This window comes from Fukomys damarensis, unplaced genomic scaffold, assembly GCF_012274545.1.
Source record: "Fukomys damarensis isolate Sample0158 unplaced genomic scaffold, DMR_v1.0_HiC HiC_scaffold_30, whole genome shotgun sequence".
Lineage (NCBI taxonomy): Eukaryota > Metazoa > Chordata > Mammalia > Rodentia > Bathyergidae > Fukomys > Fukomys damarensis.
In genome coordinates, this window is record NW_022900942.1 from 60,341,799 (window position 1) to 60,368,938 (window position 27,140).

Below are 27,140 nucleotides of genomic sequence, written 5' to 3' on the forward strand. Positions count from 1 at the left end.
CCTTCCTTATCTTCTGGTGCTTGTTCTGGAACACCCTGTGGAGCTGGGTGTGTACACACAAGCAGGAAGTGGTTAAACTGGGCCTGCAGTGATCAGGCAGCCCTGGCCTGAGGTACTGTTGCAGGGGTGAATCCGAGGCCTTCATAGGAAGGGTAGCTGTGTTGTTGTGTTCCTGACTCTCACTCTCCGCAGTCACTTCCTCAAGGGCTAAGTCACTGTGCTCTTCAGACAGGGTACCCAGAGGAATGCTAAGTCGACTCAGAGGACTTTTCCAAGACCAGGAGCTACGGAAGACCAGCTTATGAAAGGCCTCTAAACCAGGCGGGTGAGGTTGTGATAGGAAAGATGCCAGTGGACCAGCGTACCTCTGGCTAAGGCAGGGTCCTTGGAGAGATGGAACTGCAACTAATATCTGAACCCCTCTGTCTTCTTCATGATTTGCTGCGCATACCTGTGAACACACAAACTGTGTGAGATCCTTCTCGTCAGAGGGTCTCCTCGGTGCTCCCAAGAAATTCCTTGCTATTTCATGAAGTCCCTGAGCTTTAAAAAAAGAAAACCCGCTTGGGTGTTGTTATGAATAGATACAGGGACTGGTGACACCGGGTTAACTAAAACAATCAAGATTCTGATACCCAGCGTGTGAAATTGAGGTCAGCAGCACCCATCTGCCCAGCCTAAATGAAGTGAAAACAGACAGCCCAGCAGTGACAGTCTCATTAACACCACTCACTCTCAAGAGAGAGTTAGGCAAGGTGTGTTCCACTGGGGGACATCGGCTTTACTTCCAGTAAAGTCCAGCTTTCTCAAGACAGCTTTGAAAAATACACACAATTAATTGCTCTGGGGAATTTTTATCCAAGAGATAAATGGAGTTGGTCAGCATTAAAGTTGCATCTTCGCGAGCTGAGCAAAGCGGACACTTGAGGAAGTGGTCCAAGTCGAGCAAAGCAGGAGAAAAGCATCCCTTACAACCCAAAACGTCCACACTATCTCCACAGCCCATCTCATCAGGCCGTTCGGCAGCTTCTGAGTCTCACAAAGCCAAGTGAGCACAGGCCAGGCGCGGCTTGCTGCCTGACCTCACACCCACAATGCTGGAGGAGGAGCAGGAAGGGGTTTTCTTTGGCTGCTCTTGAACTGAAAGAACTTCAACAGCCAACGTGGGGCGGTTTCCTTTTTTCCTCCAATATATTCCTCGTTTATTTGTTTTACTTTGTAGCAAAATGAAAATGGCTAAAACCATCCAAAAATGAAGCTGAGACAGAAACCCCGATGCTTTTATCTTCACATATGACACCACCAACATGCTAGTCTAATATAGCGAGGAAAGCACTGCTGGATGAACTTCGGTGATCCGCTGAAATGTTTATTTTCTTGAACTGAAATAATTCCTGTGGCTTTGTTTGTTGATGAGCGATTGTTTTTCAAAGTTTGGAAAAATGTAGACAAAAAGTGGTAAAACATGAATATCATTCCTCTGCCTCTTTAGAAGACACCAGAATGAGCAAAAAAATAACTTTAACAATACGAAATGTTAAAGCAATAATATCTATGTGGTAACAATTTATGGGGAACTAGCTTAGGGGGTTGTAAACTGAAGATTTTTTGCCCAAAGTCATGAATCTGTGTTATTGAACAAAATATTTATTCAGAAGACAAAATGGAGCCACATGTGGCTATTAGGTGGGTCTAAAGCCGGGACTATATAAACTAAATAAAAAATGAGCCACCTCAGTGCAGGCTTTCCACCAGGAAGATCCAGTCAGGGCCACAGCTGGCTCTCGGTACCAAAAAGCCACGGGCACGCACTATGGAGACCCTAATTAATGCCTTCCCAGCTCCTGAGCCCTTGACCAGGCCCCTTTTTATGCCGCCTCTTACTCCTTGGACTGGCATCAGCGTGCACCTAGCCCCCAGTGTTCTCTAGGACTGAATGGCACCCCACTTTGGCTCATTTCTCCTGACTCTTTGAGTAACCACCTCCTTTCTCAGTGCTGGGCTCCAGATTCCCGCTTCTACCCCGGCCACCCGGCCGGCACCCTGAGGAGACCGTGCCTGACACCCTGCCTGACACCGCGAAGGACGACTGGACAAGGTGAGTGCGCTCTTGCCCTCCCCAGTCGGCTCTTCCTGGGACTGCACCACTGCAGCAAGGCTGCGGCTTGGAAGCAGGGTCATGTGCAGCTTGGTTTCATAGGTAGGCAGGTGACTTGAGTCAGACTTGAGCGGGCGGAGGGAAACATAGGGGCAAGATTCTGAGCTTCGTGAGGCTTGGCTGCAGCAACCCCATCAGGGTTGATATGTGCATCTGACTCCTGTCACGAAGAGCTCCTCTCGATAACGTCTCTAGGAATGTGAACCATGAAAACCCTTAGAGGTGGCCAGGGTGTCTGGGCATCTTGGTTAAAAGGAAGTGTGTCGGTCACTTGGGATTCTCCAGAGACACAGAGCGAACAGGATGTGGGCATCTAGAGAGAGAGATTTCTTATAAGGGATTGGCTCATGTGATTCTGGTGACTGGCAAGTCCTAAGATCTGCTGCCGGAGAGCACAGAGCAAGGACAGTTGATGGTTTCAGTCCTAGGCCAAAAGCCAAAAGGTCCAAGACCTAAGAAGAGCAAGTGTTTTGAGTCTGAAGGCAAGAAAAAATCCAATGCCATCCACTGTAGGGAGGGCAGAGTGCTGTGCCCAAGCCCCCGACCAAGGCACACCCAGAAGAGCGCTGGCCCAGAGGTCGAAGCACCCATCACCCGGTTGGGGGCACAGAAAGGGGGCTGCTCCAGGGAGGGTGTCAGAGAACAGGGATACAGCGAGGCTCAGTGTGCCGGTTCTGGCTGTACATGGAGGCTACTCCGGGACATTAAAAATAGCTTCTGGGCTCCACCCCAGGCCAATTATCGAATCTCTGGGGCATGATGCCTGACAGACATTTTTTAAAAGCTCCCCTGGGGATTTGGACTTGCAGTCAGACCTGCACAAACTCCGGTGAATGATGGCTCTCACTAAGAGAAGGGATCCAGCTGGCATCAACCGAGGAAGTGGATTTTCAATAACTCGGGTTTAGAACGCAAGAAGTTAGGTGGCGGTCTCTGGTGTGTGACACGATGTAGTGACAGTGTCCTGGGCAGGACCCAGGGTCTAGGTTCCATCCCAGCTTTAACACACTGTGACCTCTGCGGCCTCCGGGGCCCAAACTAGGGAAGCAGGTGTGAAGATACCTACGACAACGTCAGGACAAGGTCTGCACAGGGCCTGGCCCAACACGGGGCACCTGCAAGGTCACTGCTGTCTCCTAACCCACAGGAAACAGGTCTCGTGAAACCCATCATCCATTTGATTCCACCTGTGTTTTCCAAACAGTAACACATCACGACTGCATGTCCTTCAGCATTCTCTTCAATCACTATCTTGCAACAAAAACGCCCATGGTTTATAAACAGGGGAGAGAAAAGAGGTCTTATTTTGAATTTGGAAAGGAATGAACATAAGATCAAGGCTGAATTATTCATAGTTGTCTCAAAGTTGAAACCTTCCAGGGAGTTCAAGGATTGCCAAATATTAAAAAAAAAAAAAAAAAAAAAAAAACAAACAGGGAAAGTACAAGGGAAGGGGAAAAGGGATTTAAGAGGTTTTCTTTAGGGCCAGTGGCACGCATCTGTGGTCCCAGCACTCTGGAGGCTGAGGCAGGAGGACTGCCTCGATTTCAAGGCTAGCTTGAGCTACATAGTGAGGTCAAGGCCAGCCTAGATTATACAGTGAGACCTTGTCTTAAAAAAAATAAAAATTTCAGGAAATATCTACACATTTATTTGTATAGAGCTTCTTAGGAAATAATCTTGCCACAACATAGTTCACACTCAGAAATGGTGGTGCATCCCACTTATATGCTTATTTATTTTAAACAGAATCAATGATTTTTTACAACAAAAATGAAAATCACCTGAATATTCTGCATGAATTATTTTAGGTTCTAAAATAAAATTTCCCTTACCCCTAAAAGCAAATCCCCATCCAGTGCACCAGGCAGATATTTTACTCATGGTTCTGTAGATATCTGCTGGGACTAACGTGTTAACACTATGAAGCGCTTGCTGATCTGAGCTCGGGATTTGTTAACTGCCTGCCAAGTACAGGCGGCCTCAGGAGCGACACGGTGGTGCTGACACGCACACACGTAAACACTCTCGGGGACGTGTGGCACCCACCTGAACTCTGCCTCGGAGCTGCAGGGATGCCCCACGCCCAGGCGTAAGCAGCAGGATAGGTCACCTCTGCTCCACTGAGCTAACCAAGACAAGGAGAAGACTGTGGACAGAGCTGAGTTCCAGTCCTGGCTGTGTGATCTGGAACAAGGCACTGAGCCTCTCTGAACCTCGGTTCCCCCTCTGTGACTCAGGGTTGCTAATACCTTCCCTGTGGCGTTCTTCCGAGGATCAAGTTATTTATGCATAAAGGGCCAAGCACACAGTAGGCCCTTGGTGTCGTATATAATCCTGGAAACAAATGCCTCCTGCAGGTGGTTTGGTATCCTTCTGGTTTATTAAGTGATGCTGTGTGTTCATAAAATATTGAGCTTAAAAAACCCAGGGGACTACACAGAAGAGCTCCAAGACTTGTACTTGTGGGAGATGAAGTGGACATGGACATAGCTTTCCCATTTCTCTGGCTAAGTACAGACAGACAACAAACAAAGGAAGCCTGTGGGCAGTGGACAGAAGGAAGACCAGGTAGGGATCTAGGAAACACAGCCCAGCAAGACAGAAAACTACATGATGAACATTCTGCTACAGCCAAACACCACAGAATACGCTATGCCCTCCCTTCCACCCACGCCAGCAGAGCACAGGCAGGGACCCTGGATTTCCACCCTGGCCACACTGGACTGAGGTGGGGCCACCCAGAGTGGTGTCGCAGGACGCCCAGGAGGGAAAGCCAAGTTCTTCACACGGCTACTCCCACTGTGCTGTCAAATGTAACCTCGTGGAGAGCAGAGCTGTGCCTCCCACCCCTGGCCACCAAGAATGCTGAATAAGAGACACTAATTGACACCCTTATCGATGGGAGGTTGGAGGGAACCCGGAATTCTACCTCCAACTAATCAACAATGAGGTGAGGCTCAACCTTCCCCTAATGAATTCGTATCATAGAAAGCTCAAACAGAGGGTTTTGATACAAGACAGAACTTCATAACATAATATGAAAATATTCTGGTTCCAATTAAAATAACTAATCATTCCAAGAAACAGGAAGATCTCAAACCTAATGAAAAACGACTATCAATAAATGCCAATACCAAGAAGATGGAGATTTTAAGATTACCTGCAAGGACTATAAAGCAGCCAGGGTAAATCACAGCAATGAGCAAGTACAAAAATGTTTCAGACGTACAAAGCAAAAAGCTTCACAAAAGAAAGTCTCAGAGAGGCAACAGATGACCTCAAAAAGAACCACATGGAAATTCAGAACTACAAAATAACATAATCAAAGTAGCAAGTTCCCTGGAAGGGCTCCATAACAGAATGCAGGAAATGAGGAAAGAGCCAGTGAACTGGAAAACAGAATCGTGGAAATTACCAATCCGAACAGAGGAAACAGATTAAAAAGAAAATGAACAGACCCCGAGGGACTGAGATTATAACAAAAAAATGGAATACTAGTATCAGTGGTGTCCTAGGAAAAGAAGAGAAAGAAGGACCTAGAAAAGTACTTGAACTGAAAATATCTTAAATTTGACAAGAGACATAAACCTGCAGATCTAGAAAGTGAGTGAATCCAAACAAGATACAAAATAATGAAATTTCTAAAAATAAAAGGCAAAGAAAACATGCGGAAAGCAGTAAAAGAGAAACAACAACATATTACCTACAGGAGGAAAGCAATTCAAAACACAGTGGCTTTCTCATCGGAAAATACAGAACCCTGAAGGAACTGGAACAATTTTTTAAAGTGCTGAAAGAAGAGAACTGTTAACCCAGAACCCTCTTCCTGCAAACATACCCATTAGGGACGAATGGGAAAGTAAAGACACTCTTAGAGGTCACAGGACTAAGAGACTATTACGGCCAACAGACACACTCGGAAGGATTAGCTAAAGGAAGACTGGCAAACATGAAAAAAAAAATAGAAATCTCAGGAAAACAGAAGGAAGAACACAAGTAAGCAAAAATATAGGTAAACACAACAGACTTAGGCTCAATAGTGAATAAAAACTTCCACTCTTTGATCTGGTTCTAAATGTTAAGTGGATAAAATACTTAAGACAAATATAAACAAAAGAAGATAAACAGAAAGTAAGGAAGCTGTGCTTCGTGTGCACTGGTAAAATACCAAGAGCAATAAGCGATAGTAAGCTCATGGATCTATAATGTAGTGCTTAAAGCAGGTACATTACACAAAGGGATACACTAAAAACTATTATAGAAAAATATTACAGAAAAATCAAAAGGAAATCCTGAAAAGAGATGGGCTGAGAGGTAAGAAAATGAAAAACAAAGATACAAAAAAGAGAACAATGACAAAAACTAACATGATTCTAACCCTAATACACCAAAAAGTACATTAAATGCAAATAGTCTAAATAAACCAATTTAAAGATAGTGAATGGCAGAAGAGATTCAACTCGATTATATCCTATCTGCCAGGAATTCATTTGAAATTTACCAGCATAAGGAAGTGGAAAGTAAGAGGATGGAAGAAAATGTATCATGCGAGAATTAAAGGAAAACAGAAGTGTCTGTATTAATATCAGACTAACATAGACTTCAGAGCAAATAACAGATTAGGGGGACACAACACAATGATAATACAGTCAGTCCACTAAGAAGACACAGCAACTCGAGACAGCAAAATATGCATGCACCAAACATCAAAGCTGTGAAATGCATGAAATAAAATCTGGTATAAGGAAAAATAAAAAAAGTAAAAATTAAAGTTAGGGGATTCTCTTCTAACAGCTAGTGGAAACTTCATACAAAACCAGCAAGGACAGAGAGGAACTCAAACTGTCAACCAACAGGATCTGTCATTTATAGAACACTCCACACCTAACAACTGCAGAACATACACGCTTTACAAGTGCCCAGAGGACACACAACAGTACAGACCTTATTCAGACAAATCTTACCAAACTGAAATCATTGGAATCATACAGAATGTGTTCTGCAGCCGTGCTGGATTCAAGTTAGTTTTCCCAGAGAATTCTATCAAATGTTTAAAGTAGAATTAGCACTACTTCTATGCAATCTCTTTCAGTAAAGAGAAGGAACAATTCCTGAGTTTATGAAGCTAGCATTACTGTGTGACCAAAGTCAAAGACAGTATCAAAACAACAAAACAAAAACACCAAACCTACAGATCTGTGTAACAGTACAGGGCCGGGGATGTAGCTCCGTGGCACCATGCGTGCCTCACAAGCACATGGTCGTGATGTCATCCCTGGTAAAAAACAAAAAACAGTAATAAAAAGAAATACAACTGAGCATAGATAAATCCTCAACAAAGTATTACAGTATGTAGTATTAAAAGGATCATACACTATGAATAGCCAAAGCTAATCAGGGCTGCAAGCTTGGCTCAATATGTGAAAATCAGTCAATGTAATCACTACAGTAAGAGGAGGGTGGGGGGATAAAGAGGAGGGAAGAAAGGAGAGGGAGAAAAGGAGGGAGGGAAGGTGAGGGACGGGGGGGGGAGAGAGATCCTGTCAATCAATGCAGAAAAAGCATGATAGAACTGAGCACTCACAATAAATACCTTCAGGAAAAGAGAAATAGTAGGAACTTCTCCTATTTTAAAAACATTGGCCAACATTTATGGTAAAAAAAAAAATTAAGCACTTTTCCCCTATAAATCAGGAACAAGTCAAGAATATTCACCTTCACTATGGAGGTGAAGGTTTATGCACTATGTTGCCTAAAGGGCAATAAGGCAAGAAAAGGAAATAAAGGGCATGGAGATTAGAAAACGTCCACCCACAAATATGCCCCACTGATTTCCGACAAAGGCATAAAAAACAATTGGTGGAGGAAAGATACCATTTTCAACAAATGGTGTTAGAGCTATTAGATATCCATAAATAACTTTTGTACCTTATCTAAAACTACTCCAATTGGATAGGACTTAAATATAAAGAAAATCTTCAGGATCCTGAGCTTCGTAGACATGGTATCAAAAGCAGGAAAGGAAAAACTGGCAAACTGTCATCAAAATAAAAAATTTGCCCTCTGGAGAAATCCCTGTTAAAAAGGTACAAAGACAGGAGTAGGAGAAAATACTTGCATGCCATGATATCCAACAATGATTGTAGGGAATGTATTAAAACGACTCTTGAAACTCGACAGCAAACATCAGATGATCCCACTAAAACATGGGCAAAAGATGAGACACTTCACAGAGACGATAAACGGCAACTAACACACACACACACGCACACACACGCACACACACGGAAAGACTTCCATCAGTAGCCTTTAAGATGACACAATGGAAGCCACAGTGACACCCTACTGCATATCTACCAGAATGGTAACATAAAAAACGGAGGCACCACCCAAGGTTAGACTGAGGAACAGCTAAATCACTCCTTCACCGTGGTGGCAATGTCAAATGATACAGCCACTCTAGCCCGAAAGGTAAGGCCCTTACTAAATCCTAACAAAGCTAATTCCATCCCCACGAACTCCGGCTCAAGGGCCCAGTCCCAAAATTATGCCTACCTCTCTACCATGCTGCTCTGCACCACAGAGAACCTTGCACGATGAGATGCTCCTGATTTCTTACGTGTGGTTAACTGAATTATAATTATTTAATTACTTGTATAATGACATGTTTAAAGATACACTGATAGTTGTATCCTTTATAATAGATACCCACCGAATGGGCTTATTTGTAGAAATATCCTTGCTTGTCTTTGAAATAGATGGGGCTGTCTTACCTGAGGACTTCTCTTGACATATGAAAGGACTTACAGTTAGACTTCTAGAAGTTCCTGCAAGGTCCTGGCAAGCAGGTTTGTTTCATCAGGGAAAAGTGGCTCTTCAAGAACTAAGAGAAATGAAACAAACAGCTTTCCAGGTTTTCTGGCTAAATGTGCAGAATACAGAGGTTTATTCAGTTGCCTGTCAAAGTGACATATGAACCTAATTACTCTGTAATTCACATCTGTCTTTCTTCAACTACTTGATACCCTGGTGTTGAATATGTTAGGCTTTAAATAAGCTGGAGAAAAAATAACAAAAAATGATCATCAATAGCACTGATTGCTGGCCAGGCTACTGATTTTTACTACTGCTGTCACTGAATTCTCATCCTGGTAGAAGATGCATGTAAGGTATTTGTGGAGTGAAACGTCTTCGTATCCTCCAGGGCCATTTTTCTTCTTTTATTAAAGAAACACAAAGGTGCAAAAGATAAAAATTCAAAGCTGACATGTTACATGTGTTCCCCTCCAAAAAAGAGTCTCATTCTGGGGACTGTTTCATCAAAAAGCAAAAGCAAACTAGAATAGTCAAGAGCACCAGGACAGCAGTGAAACACTTATCACGCAAGGGTTTGTTACGTGATCTGAACATTAAACAGAACCAGATTTTTTGAGATTATCTGATATAAAGGACAAGATGAAAGGGAAGATGGATCCGCTCAGGGGCTGACAAGAGACCTGATGGCAAAGTCACCACAACGCTGTGGCCTAGTGTTTCTGCCTGCCGTCAACATCTTTATTAAGTGTCTCGTTCTCGCATCTGAGAAGAATTCCACAGCTCACCGAGAATTCTGGGTTCCCTGATGCAGCCTGAGTGTAAGCTCCTGGCCCGGGAAAGATGCTCGCCTGATGGCCCCTGGATTTAAGTTCCAGAAAGCAATGTAATAATCACATTAAGAAGTCTTCCTGCCCTCTACCATGGACAGCATGAGATAAAGTCTGGCAAGCTGATGAAGAGGAGGTAGAAAAGGCAGAAGCGAGGGGAGAAGCCTGGCAGCATTTGCTGGTTTGCAGGCCTTAGTCACAGGAAATAGTTCACTCGTTTTTCTTTTCTTTTCTTTTCTTTTCTTTGGTACTGGGGATCGAACTCAGAACTTTTTGTGGCAGGTGCAGTGCCACTGAGCTACATCCCCAGCCCGATAGTTCACTCATTTTACACACACACACACACACACACACACACACACACACTGGTAACTTCTTCATCTGGATATCCAGTTCCTATTTTCTTAAAGGTCCAACAGATAAAAATGCAAAGCTGACATTTTACATGTGTTGACGCTTCCAAATAATTCATCTTAGGCGTTACTTTATCAAAAAGAGAAACAAACTGAAAATAGTAAAGAGCAGTCAGAAACATCTACAGAAATACTCATCCCATGCTGGCTGTCAAGAAGCCTGAGACAGATGGCACAGGAGACGCCAGTGCTGACGGAGGTGTAGATGTGGCTATGTAGACCCAGGTGTCAGCCCTCGAGCCAGGCCTAGCTCTAAGGGTGGTAGAGGTCACTACCACAGACAGTCCCTGCCCCCACAGGCCGCAGCTGAGCCACATGCCCAGCGCTTTGTCAACGCATCTGTCTGCTCATCGGATTTCTGCAGAGCCCTGTGTTGCCCTGTCTTCTGCACAGGAAGAGTCCGTGGTGAGAAGCCGATATGGCAGAGGTGCTGAATGGGCAGAGCCAGCATCAAAAACATTATTCATAGAAGTGGGATTTCATTGCCAAGCCTGCTGCTCTCAGCAAGTTCCAAGAAACAGTGGTCACTGCTGTAGCAACTAATTTCACATGCATCAGGAGAAATCATAATAGTATTATTACATCTCCCTGGAAACAGACACAATTAAAACTGCCTGTGAGGAGTGTTGGCCACTTCCTCTAAGGACGCTGGGGCTGCCCTCATGCTTTTGTCCATCTCCGATTCTGTTGTCGGGGCTCTGTCCCTGCTGTATGCTACTCGAAGCCTTAGAACACCATGACCTTAGGACTACAGATTACAGTAAGAAATGACAGGGTTCAGGGGTATGGACCATGTGACCCATAGACAGCTTGCTTAACCTCTCCATACCTCTGTTTCCCCATGTGAAAAACAGTGCTTTGGGGCTGGGGATTTAGCTCAGTGGTTCTGCCACCTGCCTCACAAGCACAAGGTCCTGAGTTCAATCCCCAGTACCAAACAAAAAAACAAAACAAAAAAATGTTTTTGCTAGGCATGGTGGTGAACTTATAATCCCAACCAATTTTGAGGCCAACCTAGGCTATATGATGCGTTCAAGGCCAGCTTAAATTACAGAGTGAGATCCTGTCTCAAAAAACTTAAAAATAAAATAAATAATAAAGATTATGCCCAGAGCTGATATAGAAATGACAAATCTTAAAACTCACCAGAAAATATCCAAGAAATGTAAGGCATCACACTCACACACTCACACACACACACACACACACACACACACACCCCCACCATAATTTCAGGTTGAGGTCAATAGTTTCCATCAAACCATTTGCTGTCAATAATCTTCATACAGGAGGAACTGTGAAACAGACTACCAATGAATACATCCACCTTCTTAAGATAGGTGTAAAGTGAGATCAAGAAAACCTTTTTGGAGATGTGCCAAATGCCAGGAGTTTATTCATCAACTGTGTAGATTAAAGATGACCACAAATTATTTGCTATGCCCCTCATTAAGAAATGAAGTCTAGGGATGGGGATTTAGCTCAGTAGCACCACACCTGCCTCACAAATGCAAAGGTCCTAAGGTCCTGAGTTCCATGCCTGGTACTGCAAACAAAACAAAACAAAACAAAAACAGGAAGTCTATGTCCCCTTACCCTAAATTAGCAGGACAGGTAGTGGTGAGGGTCTCTGGGAAAACTTAACCAAAGGAATATAGCAGAAAAGATCCTCAGCCAGTTTCTAGGCTAAGCCTTCAGAGAGGAGCAGTGACCACTTCCTGACCATTGGCAGACTTGTTCTGGGAGCCCTTCTAAAATGTCTGGCCTTCCTGAGGCTGCCATTTTGTGAGGAAGCCCAAGCTGGCCACCCAGACAGGACAGGGGAGAAAACAGTTGTGGGATCAACCTCATCAAATCTCACCAGCCATTCCTGTTACTCCAGCTGAGACCCAGGATAGTGGCAGAGAGGGTGGACTAGACCAGCTGTATTGCCTCAATTCCAGACCCACAGGACTAGAGAGATAATAATAAACAATGGCTTTAGGATGCCGAATTATAGAATAGTTTGTTCCACAGCAAAAGATAACTGGAAAATCATCCAAATATAAAAGAAAATGTCTAATGGTAATGTATGAACCTATGTGTCACTAACATGAAATTTCAGCCTCAGAGTTGTCACAAAAAAAGGCAAAATCGTCCTCTGGCTACCTGCCAGTAGGTATCTGTCGATGTCTGAGAAATTGTGGAAAACTGCAGTGTTCCTCCTCAGTATTGCTAGGTACAATGAAAAGGGGGGAAAAAATCAACAAAATATATGTAGGCTAATTATCTTCAGCAGAAATCCAATAGAAAGGAAAAAAATATAAAATTCTAAAAAGCCCTTAGAAAGTATGTGGTGAAGAAGGGAGTTCTTGAAGCCAGGCATGGGGGCACACATCTGCAATCCCACCACATAGGAGACTGAAGCAGAAGGATCAAGAGTTCTAGGCCAACCCAGAACTTAACAGGTTTTAATTAAACCTGTCTCAAAACTAAAAAGAGGAGCAGGGACTCATGTGTAAGGTCCTGGGTTCAATCCCCCATGCTGGAGGAAAAAAAAAAAAAAAGAAGAGAGTTCTGAATTATTCCTGAAGGTAGAAGTTAATTACTTACTGGAAGCTTATGTAATGATTATACAAATTAGAACATATTTGGTAAATGACTGTACAACCCCATGAGAGATAACTGAGACAGTAAACAGATGTGCTACACTCATTTGTACTATATATACTTCGTATTGTCTGTGTGTTGTTATGTTTTTACATTTTCGCATTCCCTCCTAGGGCCTAGCCAATTCCCACAGATAGCAGAGGGCCTACCTGGGGCAGGCCTTTGATATGCAAACTAGCCAGTCTCCCACTAGAGCTCCTCCACCAGGCCTCACAACCCAAAAGACAGGCACTGTCTCCATCACACCAGGGCAGGCACTGTGCAAAGAGGAATTGAAATTATCCAAACCAGCTCATCCTCAACCACTTATCCTACCTGCCTTGCCTTTCCCACGAAAACCCAATAAAGGCTTGGCCTGTGCTGCGCAACTTTAAACTGTGCAGGACTGTGTGTCTTCCGAAAATGAAGCCCGTCTCCATTGCTGAGCTCTGAAAGCTCTGTATTAACATTACAAGCATACAGTTTAATAAAAAACAAGACGGAATGGAATCTTTCTGCCTGGTGATAAAAACCAAAGATGTTTTATTAACAGCCCATCTTAGCAGAGAACAGATGGCAAAAAATACACAAAGGTACGACTCATTTCTATCCTGAAATGTTTTACTGTTCTCCATTCTTGGCAGAAATCACATTTCATATCTTCTAAATTTCCAAACATGGAGCTTTTATTTTTCTCTCAGAAAAAGTATCATAAAACACAGATGAGCTGAGCCCATTCGCTCCGTTACTGACTGTCCCTATGTGCATGGCTCGTCTTCTGCCTGGAGGTTGACGAAGAGGAGAACATGAAGGCTTGAAGGAATGTCAGAGAGATGAATGTGTAATTTAAAAAATTACATGTCTACGTTTTTGTGCCTTTAATTTAGGAAATCAGTGCCTTAAATCACCTACTTCCCAGCATGAGTAACGCACAAAAAGTCTGGGCCACAGCCACCCAGGTGGAGGCTGAGTGGCACCATCTTCATTCAGCCAAAAGCGTTTCCAAGACCCATCCTGCCAGTCATCCTATCAAGACATTTCTGCTGCTGGGATTTGCCCACCAGCCTCTTCAAACAGACTCCAAACTGCCATTCGACCATTTTTAACGCCAGCTTCTTCCCTAGATGATGACCCACAAAAAGTTTTCAGGATTCGATCAGGCCAGCTAGACAGAGGCCAGGAGCGCACACACATCCTACGAGCTCTTGGACCCTCTACAAAGCAGACCTATGTGCAGACCCAGGCATATCACTGGTGGCTGAGCTCCTACACCGTCGTTCCTTTCCTGGGACAGCCTTGTGAGCCCTCAGGTGGTGCCTGCACCTGGCTCTGATCAGGTCCTGAGATTGAACCCTTTTACATGCCCATTGTGATGCTTCTGTGTATATATAAATGTCTTGGGGTTTACAGAAAGAAGACATCACTGGATTCTTAGCCAGCCAGCCCCGAGACTGCCCACGGTGACCATTAAACCTGATGTGTAGGGCTTGACTGACTTAAGAAATGCCTCACAGATTAGCAAAGCACCCTTCGGTGGGTCATGGAGGTGAGACCTTGGGAACTATATATGTTTTTTGTTTATTGCGTTGTTTTTCTTTTTCCTTCAGTCCTGGGGGTCAAACTTGGGACCTTGCACTCGCAACGCAGGCAACAGAACCACTGAGCTGAATCCCCGCCTCCTTCCTCACTCCTGCCGTTCCCCTGCCCTGCTTTCTGACGCCAAGCTTTGCCTCACCTGCCAGCAGATGTTTCTCCCCGGAGCCAGCTGACCATGGACCGAATCTCCTGAAACCATGACCCAAACTAAATCCCTGAAGTCGTGGGTATCAGGTACCGTCTCTTAGCAACAGCAAGGATGACTAATAGTGCTGCCAAGGATGTTTCTCATTCATTTGTTCAAAATAATACTTATTGGGCCCAGACCATGTGCCCTGTAGATACTGCAATGACTAGAAATATAAAAATAAAGATATGGCCTTTCCCTCAAGTCCAGAAAATACAGGGTTAAATTTAATGTATGTTTGCTGGGCATGGTGGCCCACGGCAGTAATCCCAGCACTCAAGAGGCTGAGGCAGGAGGATCGCTGTGAGTTGAGACCAGCCTGGGCTACATAGTGAGTTCCAGGTCAGTCTCAACTACATACTGAGACCCTGTCTCAAAAAACTATTTATAAAAAAAAATACATATGTATATATATATGTATATATATATATATATATACACACACACACACACACACACCTGCACACTATATTTTTTTAATCTTTAAAAAAATAGCCTTAAAAACCATTTTTGGTTATAAACCACTTTTTTTCCTTCTTGCTATTATAGAAATCATTACTGACTATTTAAACATTAGCCTTCCCAGTATCAGTGCATGTCTTCCCGGAAAAGCCTTAAGAAGTGATTTTCCCTGACAAATTCCCCATCACTTGAGAAGCCAGCAGGTGAGGCTTTAAGGGAAACAGAGGGCCTTTCGGTAGCTGTCATATTATACTGGGCCCATAGTAAGGACGGCTTGGAGCTCTTTGTGGTCAGTCATTTGTACCCGAAGCTGGCCTGTCCAGAATGTGCCATGAGGTCCTTGGCCCGCTGTCGGCACGAATCCTTCAGAGACAGACTCTCCGCTCCAGGAGGGAAGGGTGTGGCTGAGACGGCTGAATAATTCAGTAAATGTCAAGCTCAGTGCCACTCCCTCCTCTCAGTAGAAGGAAGACTCTTGCTCCTTCCAATTGCAAAGGAAAAGAAAATGACTTTGGATGTGTTACAGATGGGCATTTATGGCTGCCATGAAACCCAGTGTTCAGAACAGCCTCTTCTCCGGAGAAAATATTATACAACGTGCCTGATCGTTCCTCTATGTGGAACGAAAGTCCAGTTATAAATTATACTGAGGTCCTAAATCACAGCATGACCCACAAGCGACCGTTTCGCCTCACATGCGGTGCAGCCAGCCTGATGGGTCCCCCATCACGGCGGACGCTGCATCACGGAAGAATGAAGGTTGCAGTGGGACTCACGTAAGCCAAGCCCATCCCCACCCAGCCCTCTGCGCACGTTAACCCTAAGCAATATGTAATTTAGGAAGGGGGAAATGTGATCATAGCCCTTGCACCCACACTGCTACGAAAGTCCAGGCTTTTATGTGCAGGAAGCTTCATGTTGATCTTGGCATCCCTCTTGGTTAAAACTCTTGTTTAAATGTGCAGCCTTAGAATAGTCTTTGAGGTTTTTCCTATGTTGTTTTATAAAAGGCTTCTGCCTGATTATTTACAGATGCTGTCTCTGAGAAAGCTGAAAATAGTCTCACTACGAACACTGAAATTTGGACTCAGGCTTCCCTTGCATTTTATGGTGAACAGCCCAACAGGGCTCGGGCCCAAGCATCGCCGGGCTCAACCAGCCTCTGCCAGGAACTGTCGGTGTTGAGGTTTCTGTTGAACTGATCGGAGCTATTCAAGGAGTCACTGCTCGAGGTACTCACTCAACAAGTATTTGTGAGTCCTACTATGTGTGGGGTGTGTGCCGGGGCTGGCGACACGGGGACAAACAAGACTTGGCCTTCAGGGGCTCAGTTTGAGGAGAGGTTGCCCAATACCCAAAGGCCACGTGGGAAGTGTGGCACCGCAGATTACCAGGGCGAGCTGGGGTGGGGACCTCAGAGGGCATGGGAAAGAGCAGAGGCAAGCAGCAGCCCAGCTCCAGTCCTCATAAGAAAGCCAGCAGGACATCCAGGAGTGGTTCCCTGTGCTAGGCGCTCCTACCTTTGAGCCTGAAGTAAGCCTCTGCCTCTAGGGAGGCGTGACCTGCAATCCAGGAAGAGGGACACCCGTTCTTGCTTGGTATAACCTCCCTTGAAGAGTCTCTAGGGCCACATATCAAGGCAGAAAGCTCCTCGTCTCCTCCACGTTCATGACCAAAAATCTCTGAGCTGAGGATGACGGTCCCTTCCTGTGCCAGCCTCGGTGGGGAGGACGCGGGTCTTGGTGGCCACATCCCTCCCCATGCGCTCACGCCCGCCCCTCCCCGGTGAAGCCATCCGACCCGCTCCCTCCGGCAGGCTTCCTCCCCTCCTCTCAAGGTGTCCACGGCACTCCTGGACTCACTCCAAACCCTCCTCGTCCCTCCTCAAAGACAAAACCCAGAGCTGGACTGGGAAGCGGGGGTGTGGGGCCAAAGACTTTCTGTCCCTGTTCCTACAATCCCTTAAGGCCTCCACAGCAGGTTAAATGAATCTTTTTACGTGACAACCAGGAGAGACCCTGGGATGACAGCACCGAGGGGAAGAGGCGGAGGAGGGTAAAATACAGTTCCTTCAGGTTTAATTAGGGATACCCGGCCCCCATGGTTACCAACATTACCATTCCTGGCTCCACTACCTCTCTGTGAACACTGAAAAGTGCTTTGGGGCTAACAGTAGAACCATAAATCACCAATGCTGATTAAAGACTTCACTCTGTGATTTACAACTTGCAGTAACAATGACCTTGTGAGCTTAAAACTCATCACTCTGTCTCTTGTTCTATTATAGTCTCCTGTACTTAAAGCGGCAGGAACCTAACCCTAAAATGAGAGCAGTAATACAATGACATCTCATCTTGGAATAGCATTTTTTTTTTCCAGAGTACTGTGCTATAAATTACCTCATCTAATCCTCACAACTGTGCGATGAATCTTGAATACAGAGATTTCCAGCCAAGAAAACCAAGGTATGAAGGGGTTAAGTGACTTGTCCTAAGCTGGGGAGAAAGCAGCAGAGGTAGGACCCAGAATGGTCTGCCTCACTGCCCTAAACTTTCACTGTGACCGCAAAATACACCACAGCTGCTACAGCACTTTTCATTCATGTCGAGTCCCCAGCTGAACAATGGCTCAACCCAGGATTTTCCAAGTTTATGATTGTGCAAAAGTGTGCCCTTAAAACCATTCGGTTTTTCACTTTTGTTCCAGTAATAAATTACACAAACTACTCAACTAATTATTATAAAATGAGCTTTTCGTTAGATGACTTTGTGCAACTGCAGGCCACCGTGAATGTTCCGAGCACATTTCACATGGGCGGGTTGAGCCGTGACAGTCGGTAGGTGTGTCGCACGTGCTTTCAGTTTGTGACAGGCTGAGCTGAGGAGCACCTGTACGTTACTGTATTGGTCCTTCCTGGGATGGACTGGGGAACTGGCAGTGACAACAAATGCTGTACAAAATAGCTGTGGATGAGTCTGACATGGACTAGAATGATTCACTGGTGTGGACAACAGAAAACGAGCTGTCGCCTGCCGTGCCCTTCAAGGTTACCTGATTCTAGGCCTCTGCGCACTTGGTGGGATTTGATTTTACAGCTCTGTATGTCACAGACAACCAAGAGTAAGCTCAATGGTTCCTGGCTGTGCACATACAGAGGAATCGTGCCCAGTGAATTGTAGCTGATCTCCCTGTGCCTCTGTGGAAGAGCTGGTTTAGTGGCCACTGACCCTACTGGCCATACACACGCCAACTCTCGGAAGCTCCTTCCAACTGGTCAGAACATCATCCGAGGTCTCTCCTTCATTAAACACATCCTTGAAACCCATTCACTTGGTATTTGTGAGAGCGTGGCGGATTTATCTTTTAAAATAATGTTCTTTAAAAACCAGCAAACATTTCTCAAGCATTTATTTTTTAAAAAGCTTTACAAAGGGTTTAATATGCATTTAGATTCCTTAATTTATATTTACTATTTAAAACTATAAAATATAGAAAATGAAAAAATGGAAATAAAGTCTCCGTAAACAGGGAAGGGAAGGGGGGTGAAGGGAGGGCAGGGACAAGGGGAAAAAAATGAGAACCAAGACCTGTTCTGTAAAGGTACAAGATCCCAATGATGAATGTAAATGTACTGTGTACCTAAAACGGACCAATGAACTCAATGAGAAAAAACACTATAAAATGTAAGCAATCATTGCATATTTATTTCCATTTTATATTTACATAATAATTACTTACACTTTATAGAGAGGGCAGCGGTTCAGAAAGTTTAAGCAACTTGCTCACCGTTCCACATCACTAAGGAAGACCCCTTCTCATCCCTGCTTTTGGAGGTCAGCACTATTTTTCCTTGGAGTCTGCAACATCTGGGACTGACTCCTGAGGCGGCAAAGTCCCTAGAGAAGGCGAAGGCGTGGGTCCCGCTGCGTAGGTGTAGACGGCCCTGTAGTTCGTGTGATTCACACCCTGTGCAGTATAGCAAGGCTGTTGTCGTTCACACTTCTCTTGTGCACCAGCCTCACGCTGATGGACATTTGGGGTGCACTCGGCGTTACTGGTCTCCTTCTTCGCCTGTGGGTTGCCCTAGTGACCTGCATAATCTGTAACCATTGCTCAAGTGTAACCGGATTAATTCAAGCCTGGATGGGGAGATCCCAGCCCACTCCGTGACACTCAACATTCAGTGACATGTGGTCCCCGGATCTTCCTTTCCTCTCTGTTGCATTTTGGGGGGGCCTTCTCTTTTGCTCTTAAAGTTGCCCTTGGTGTTTTTGTTGATGTTTTTTATTTGTTTGCTTTGCTTTGTTGTTTGTGATGCTAGAAATGGAATCCAGGGCTTCACCTATGCTAGGCAAGTATTCTAGGGCTGAAGAACACCCCAGCCTCACTTCTGGTGTTCAACTATATATAATTTTGGTACCAGGAATCAAACTCAGGAGCTTGCACTTGAGAGGTGGAGGCATCACTGAGTTAAATACCCAACCCTCAACTATATATTTTTTAAAAATATGCAATTCTATACACACTAGTCTTTGAGGTGATACTTAAAGGACTTTTTCCACCCAAAACTGTATATTTTCCATGGACCCTGGCCTGATCTGGACACTGGAAATAAAGCCATGATTGAAACAGAAAATCCCCTCTCTGAGGAGTTTATTAACATATCACAGGGGAGATAAAGGAAGGAAACTAAAAGAAACATGGAAGATATTACTCTGAAACTATAATGATTAGAAATTTTGTCTTTAATTTCAAAAATAAAATCAACAACCTAGACAAAAATGTATATCTTAGCAGAACATCACAAATGAAATGACAGCCTAGAAGGTTGGTTTTCACATGTTTCAAATGGCAGCTCCATTTTCAGGGAACAGAAAAATCAGGTGTGTCTGTTCCAAACAGTGCTACACACAGGATTATCTCAAACTATTCCAGGGGTAACTCAATCATAGGGGCCTGAACCCATCTCATGCATCGCTCAGTGACCTGCTATTATGACCAATAAAGTAAATGATTAAAAATTATACCTGGCGCAAGGTCCCAAGTTCGACCCCAAAATAAAACTACAAAAGAAATTATACCTGATTGTCAAATATGGGCACATGTCTGTGGGAGCTCATTATAATCACTTTAAATAAGGTGGTATTTGCTTTCAATAACATATCTGCCAGATGAGATACTGGATTTAGGTGACTAAAACCTCTCTTTTAATTTGAGACTTAAATTAAGATTTTTAAGTTAATGTCATTTGGAAGAATAATAATTAAGACGCCAAACTATATGTAAGTACAACAGGTACAACATCTTTCTATTAAGATTTCATTAACTTAAATGTTTTTCTCTCTTTAGATTAAATTACATCAGGCCAAAATAAACTGACCCTAGAGCAAAATTTTAAGGAATAAACTGTAGCATTAACTAGGAATCACAAATCCTGGAAAGAAGTTTTTCAAAAAGATATTTTTTAACCAGATGGAAGGCTTTACTTTAAAAATGTAAAAAGTTATAAAAGTCACCCTTTTTGGCAGTCATAATTTTTTAACAGGCCAAAGTGCACACTCCTAACACACAAGGAATACTTTTTAATTCTTTAAAATGCAGTAGGGAGTGATTTTTCCCTAAACAGTAAGGGATAAAACTCCCCAGAGATTGGAAAGTCACAAAACCCGAGACCCGAGACCAACAGTTTGCTCGCACAGGGACAGCCAGTTAAATCATCCGGGCGTCTGCATGCGTGTGTTTAACGAATGTGTCCCTGATGGTCATGATGCACTTTTCAAAGTATTTAAACTATGGTCAGGATAATCTGCACAACAATAGAAAATTTCTTCACTTGGCTGACTCCACAGTAAACAAGTGGGGGGGGGCAGAGGGGAAAGCGGGGGCAGAAGGAGGGGAGGAGGGTGCGGGTCACAACAATAGAAAATTTCTTCACTTGGCTGACTCCACAGTAAACAAGTGGGGGGGGGCAGAGGGGAAAGCGGGGACAGAAGGAGGGGTGGGGAGGGTGCGGGGAGAGATGGGGAGGCGGAGGAAAATACAGGAGGCCAGCATGGATCCAAGGGTCTAATCTCGGCCTGTGTGACTGAACCACCGATTAGGGAGAAACCGAGAAACCGTACCAACTAGGAGGGATTCCCCAACCGCCTATCTCAACCGCCTATCTCAGCTAACGCCGTCATACTCTCTAGTTCTTACGGCCTTAACTGCAGTAACTCCGACCCCTGCATGGCACTGCAGGCTTACTGTTTATTCACTTATTTTCATCTCTCCAAAGAAAGAACGTGAGCTGCCGCGGACAGGGACGCTTCTGCGCACTTCTGCAGCCCCGGCTCCAGAACAGGGCCTGCCACGTGGGACTTGCTCAATAAATATTTGCTGAAAGCATGAATAAACCCTTTGCAGAACCGCAGACTCCATACCTAGATCACTTTTCACATTAACTCATTAGCCCTATTTTGGAAAGTGATATTTACCCAGAGTTCTTTTCAAATTTATAAATAGTACATTTTGAAAAATAATCTTCCTTTTCACTTATATGATAAATTTGAAACTTCTAGGGAATTTAAAACGCTATGGTTTCATTTGTATAGATAAAACTGCTAAGAATGCATAAACATGGACTAAGCTAAACTTATAAAACCAGCATTGGTGCATACATGTAGTGATTTTTTTAACTGAAAAGTCAATTTAAAAAATTTTTTTGTACCGGGAATTGAACTCGGGACCTTGTGCTTGCAAGGCAGGCAGTGGTAACACTGAGCTAAATCCCTGGCTCTTTTTAAATTATTTTGAGATTACCTTTATATCACTATTTTAAAAAATCATCCCATAGATACAATCCCAAGTAAAAGATTGGGTATACTAATAAAAAGGGAAATCATTTACTAAAAGATGCTGTTGTGTGAAAGGACACTTTTAGGACCCAAGTGAATACAGCGATCAAGCAATGAGGGTCGGGGAGTAGGCTCAGGGGTGCCACCACCAGCCTCGCAAGTGCAAGGACCCAAATTTGATCCCCAGTACAAAACAAAACAAAAAAACTTTGTACTGCCTTATCACGTGGCTTTGCTGTATAAAACATCTTTGAGAAGTGGGACGGGTGGCAACCCACTTTCTGATCCCTCTTCTGTCTCTCAGACAGAAGCTTTCTCTCCCTCAATAGTTTTTCCAACTCTCAAAAAAATAAATAAATAAAAGAAATGACACCCATCGCTAACCCTGCACAGTAGAGCAGACGTCCACTCCGTACTTAGGCAGTGGGAACGCAGAGCTGTAATGACCTCGTATGACCTGCTGCAACTGGCCCACACGTTTCAGTGTCTGGACTACTGACAGTGGTCTGAGCTGCGTCAGGCACTTCACCGGCTGCGTCCTGTCTCACCGTGTACCAAGAGATTCTTTGGAACAAAGATACTGTCCGATCCACATTTATTTCCTGAAGAACTTTGGAGGGGGCCTGAGACACGCTTGGCTCAGTAAAATCCTAGCCGAGTGACTGACCGATGGGGTTTGGAGGAGAAAGAACAGAGAAAAGTAAAGGTCAACTGAGGCCTCCAGCCTGGATAAAGAGGGACGGCAGTCAGGACAGTGGGGCTTCAGGAGGAGATGCACGTTGGGACATTGGGTCGGATTTCAGACGTGTTGGGTCTGAGGCCAGTGCGGAGTTTGGAAGACTTGGCTGGAGCTCAGCGGAAGTGTCAGAGCCCCGGGTCCCACGGTTACTGGCCCCTGCCTTCCTTCTCCATGCAGAGGAGCATATACTGGAAAAGCCTGAGGAGGAGGAGAAGGGAGGAGGAAGAAAGACGGAGGAAGAGGAGGAGGAGAAAGAGGAAGGGAAGGGAAGCATAAGGAGTAACAGCAGCGGTAGCAGCAGGAGGTAACAGCAAACTCTTGCCGTGTGCAGCGCGCTGTTCTGGAGGTTTATATAAACTGCCTCATCTCACTCTTACAAACGCCCAGTGAGGTCAATGTCAGTATTATTTAGGGAGATGAAATATAACTTGCTTGTGGTCCATCACAAGTGCATACTCTTACTCACCTTACTAACATCCAAACTGACCCAAGAAGCCCTCAGTATCTGATGGAGGGAGCAGCCATGAACTCCATATCCACAGGCTCTGCCTCTGTGGATTCAAACTGCCAACGGCCAGGCGTGGTGGCGCATGCCTGTAATCCCAGCACTCGGGAGGCTGAGGCAGGAGGATCGCTGTGAGTTCAAGACCAGTCTGGGCTACATAGTGAATTCCAGGTCAGTCTCAACTATACAGTGAGACCCTGTGTCAAAAACCACACAAAAAAAAAAAAAAAAAAAAAAAAAAAAAAAAACCACAACTGCGGATCAAGAGTGTTTTTAGAAACCACATCTGTACTGAACATGGACTTGTTATCCTTGTCATTATTCCTAAAACAATTCGGTATAACAATTATTTACATGGCATTGGTATTGCATTCAGTATTATAAATAATCTGAAGATGACAACGTATACATGAGGATGGGGTAGGTTCTATATAAATACTTATATCAAGGTCTTGAGCAAACTCAGATCTTGGTATCTGCAAGGGGGTCCTGGACCCCATCCTCCATGGAGACCGAGGGATAACTGTATGTATCATCTGATTCCTTGGTGTTCTTACGTCTGGAACTGAGTCCACAGTGAACCTGGACTTGATTATGTCCATTTACTAAAAAATATTTATCCAGCCGGAGATTTAGCTCAGTGGTTCCACCCTCTGCCTCACAAGTACAAGGTCCTGAGTTTGATCCCCAGTACCAAAAAAAAAAAGATGCTTGAGCTCCAGAGACCCTGTTAAGTGCTAGTATCTACTTTAAAGAGCTAGTTCTGAGATCTACAGTAAAACAATTAAGCACTAAAATAAAACCATTGGCAATAACTGCAATAACGGACGGATTCGTAAAACACAGCCTAGGAGTAGAGAGTGGCCACTCCTGCTGGAAAAGGAGCCCAATGTCCAGGACGCACGCTCAGCTCAGCTACGGACCTGGCTACAAAGCCACACGGTCTGGTCGGGTCTCAATTTCCTTAGATAAAAATCAGATTACAGTCACTTCTGCTGTGCCATTCAACCACCCACGTGGTACAGTAAGGCATTTACGGGGATGACACACTTGGTACGCCGGGGTGACAGTCTCTCCTGCGAGGAGCCGCAGTGAACGCTGACCGAGCTGAGCTCTGCCGTCAAGCAGTGACGTCAGTCACGCGCACATCTTAACCATCGGCCGGCCGCTGCGGTCCACTGGGTGCATCGGGCCACCCCCTTAAGGGGTTTTAATTTTCCTTCGATGTCAGACAAGCCTCCTCCTACCCTCTCATCACCTCTCAAGGTGCGACCCTCCTGGCGCCCACCTCCTCACACAGACTCCGGAGCGAAACGCCCTATTTACTGTAGTCTTTATGTATCTCTTCGCCACTGAATATTCATAAGACTACTGACATTTGTAATGTGGTCCTTATCTGTACAAGTGTGACTGAAGCAATTTTAGGGTGCTGTTCCCCTTACTCTACTTTTCCCATAACCTATGGTTTTCCTGAGATCACTTGCGGACTTAACATGCACTCTCACTCATCTCCGTACATTGTTCCTATAAAGACTGTTCCTATTTGGAATCCTTCGGACAAAACTTAAGATGCTGGAAAAAAAAAAAAAACTTAGTATGCTGAACCATGCCAGCAAGGCTGAAGATAAGTGGTGCTTATTTCATCCAAGTTTTCTTTTTAATCTCTACACGGAAAAAAAGGATCAAGTCATACTATTAAAATGATCATGCACTTGCTATCAGTTTTGCTTAAGGCAGCTGGCAGTCTTCTAAATATAATTGTATAAAGAAAGAAGAGGCAGGTTAAATCCCTGAAAATCTATCATAAAAAATGAAATTTGAATCCCAAGACCGAGTCACATAGATGAGGTCATCTTCTTATTACTAAGAGCATACCACTACTGAAATATTATCCATAAACCATTAAGTAATTTTCACTGGCTGAGACAAACAGAAATAAACTACTACGCCTGGCATGGTGGCACACGCCCATAATCCAAGCACTTGGGAGGCCGAGGCAGGAGGATCACTTCAAGTTTGAGACCAGCCTGGGCTACACAATGAGTTCCAGGGCACTCTGAACTGGATAGCGAGATCCTCTCACAAAAATAAAAAATAAATAAACAAACAAGCTACTACTAGAAGGTACCATTTCTACTGATAAACACAACGGAAGATACACCAGTCAGTTGCTGTTGCTGTTGTTTTTTGTTTGTTGACAGACACTAGATTTCACTAAACTGCTAAATTTCTCCGTCTGGGTTAGTCCCGTCTCAGCCTCTCAGGATGGGAGGATTACAGCCATGTCCCAGCACACCTGGCTTGGCTAACACTTTGCTTTCGTGGTTTTCATCCCATACTTGCAGCACGTACCTCATATGAGCAGCCCCGTCTGGCTCACTCTCCCACCACCCACTCTTCCGCACACAGGCACCCGCGTGCCCGCTTCCTGGTGAGCCACAGTGAACGGTCACACTCGAGCCCTGCGGTGTTGCCTCTGCTTCCCCAGCACTTCCCTGACCACTGCCATCAAAATGACCTTCCCGGTGGCGCATCTGCAGCTCACTTTCCCCGGCGACCTTGTGCCTACAGATCCCCTCCAAGGGCTCCTCACGCAAACGTCAGTCCCGCTGTGGTTCAGCCCACACACGTTTTTCCCGATTCACTTCTCAACCCCGCCATCCACACACCCTCCAGCAGGGAGAAACCGCTTGCTGTTCCCCAAGCTGTCGGGCACTGCTCTTCACCGTTTGCTCGTCTTGGACGCTTAGTCCGCTCATTCTTGTCGTGTCAGCAACAAGACTGGCAGCTCTGGGTGTTTAATTAACACTTGCTCTTTTTACTGTAACTCTTTTCATTTGTACTTTCCTAGCTGGATTCTGAGTTTCTTAAAGATTCTGGCACCTAGTACGCTCTCTGGCACACGAAGAACCCTTTAATATGTTCATGACAATGTAATTTGGTGAACTTCTAATTAGAGAAAGGATGAGAAGTTCAATTCGTCTCTGTGCGTGTCACACATTTAAAGCCTCGGTTTTTTGTTTTTTTTTGTTTGTTTGTTTGTTTGTTTGGAGACAGGGTCTCATTTTATAGTTCAGGCTGGCCCTGAAGTCACTATGTAGCTCAGGCTGGCCACGAACTCATGGCAATTCTCCTGCCTCTGCCTCCCGAGGGCTGGGATTACAGGCGTGAGCCACCATGCCCAGCTTTAAAGCCTCTTTTTGTACACTGGCCTTTTCTGAATACCCAGGGGTAGACGAAGCATCGAGAACTTTGCCTACTCCTTGAAAAAGGACTAGGTATTCAAATCTGGGTATTAGTTTCATACTGAGAAGCTTTCTACACTCAAATTGAAGTTCATTTGTTTTCAGGATATATCAAAAGTACTGCGAGCTAATGACTACTATTTTGATGGGTCGGCCCGCAGAATTCCCTGGCACCTTGCACTCTTGTTCCTGAAAACCCATAACAGCAACCTGCAGTGACAGCCAGACGCTCTGTCTCATACTCAGAGCGAACGTCCATAAAGACTGACGGTGTTTCTGGCGGGCAGCAATGCCTAATTACTGTTCCCCTTTCCCCTCTCGGTCTGCCATGTGTCTGTGTTGTCTCCGGAGGGAATTTAAGCCAGAATCCGTGACTAATGTGCATAGTATACCAGCCCGATCATTGCTGTGAATTGGCCATCAGATCTCTGTCATAACATGGCTTCTTGGTCAAGCTGCCTGGCTTCAGGAAGAGCCTCCACTTGGTGATTAAAATTCTGCTCAGTGTCACCATGAAATATAGTGCCCCGAGGGGAGGAGGGGAAGGCTTTGAGCGTGGTATTGATGGAAACTAAAACTTGGGGGAAGCAGTTTTTTCCTGCAAGTACACTCAGGCAGGGGATGGAAGGCGAGGACTGACAGGCTGGGGCCACAACACTGACCAAGGCTTGGGGCAAGGACAGCAGTACATCCAAGGTATGTCACATGAGAAACTGGGCCCAAGC

At 44.7% G+C, this 27,140-nt stretch overlaps 1 protein-coding gene and 1 long non-coding RNA gene across 2 annotated transcripts in view; one reads left to right on the forward strand and one right to left on the reverse strand.

Annotated features, from left to right (window-relative positions):
• The window catches only part of Colec12 (collectin subfamily member 12), a 172,505-nt gene that overhangs the window by 66,890 nt on the left and 78,475 nt on the right, over positions 1-27,140 (reverse strand). The gene's annotated exons all lie outside the window — the stretch shown is intronic.
• Positions 1,647-17,258, forward strand: LOC117283766. The gene is made up of 3 exons (XR_004514800.1): positions 1,647-2,098; positions 14,453-14,675; positions 16,123-17,258. It is a non-coding gene; the product is annotated as an uncharacterized LOC117283766 (long non-coding RNA).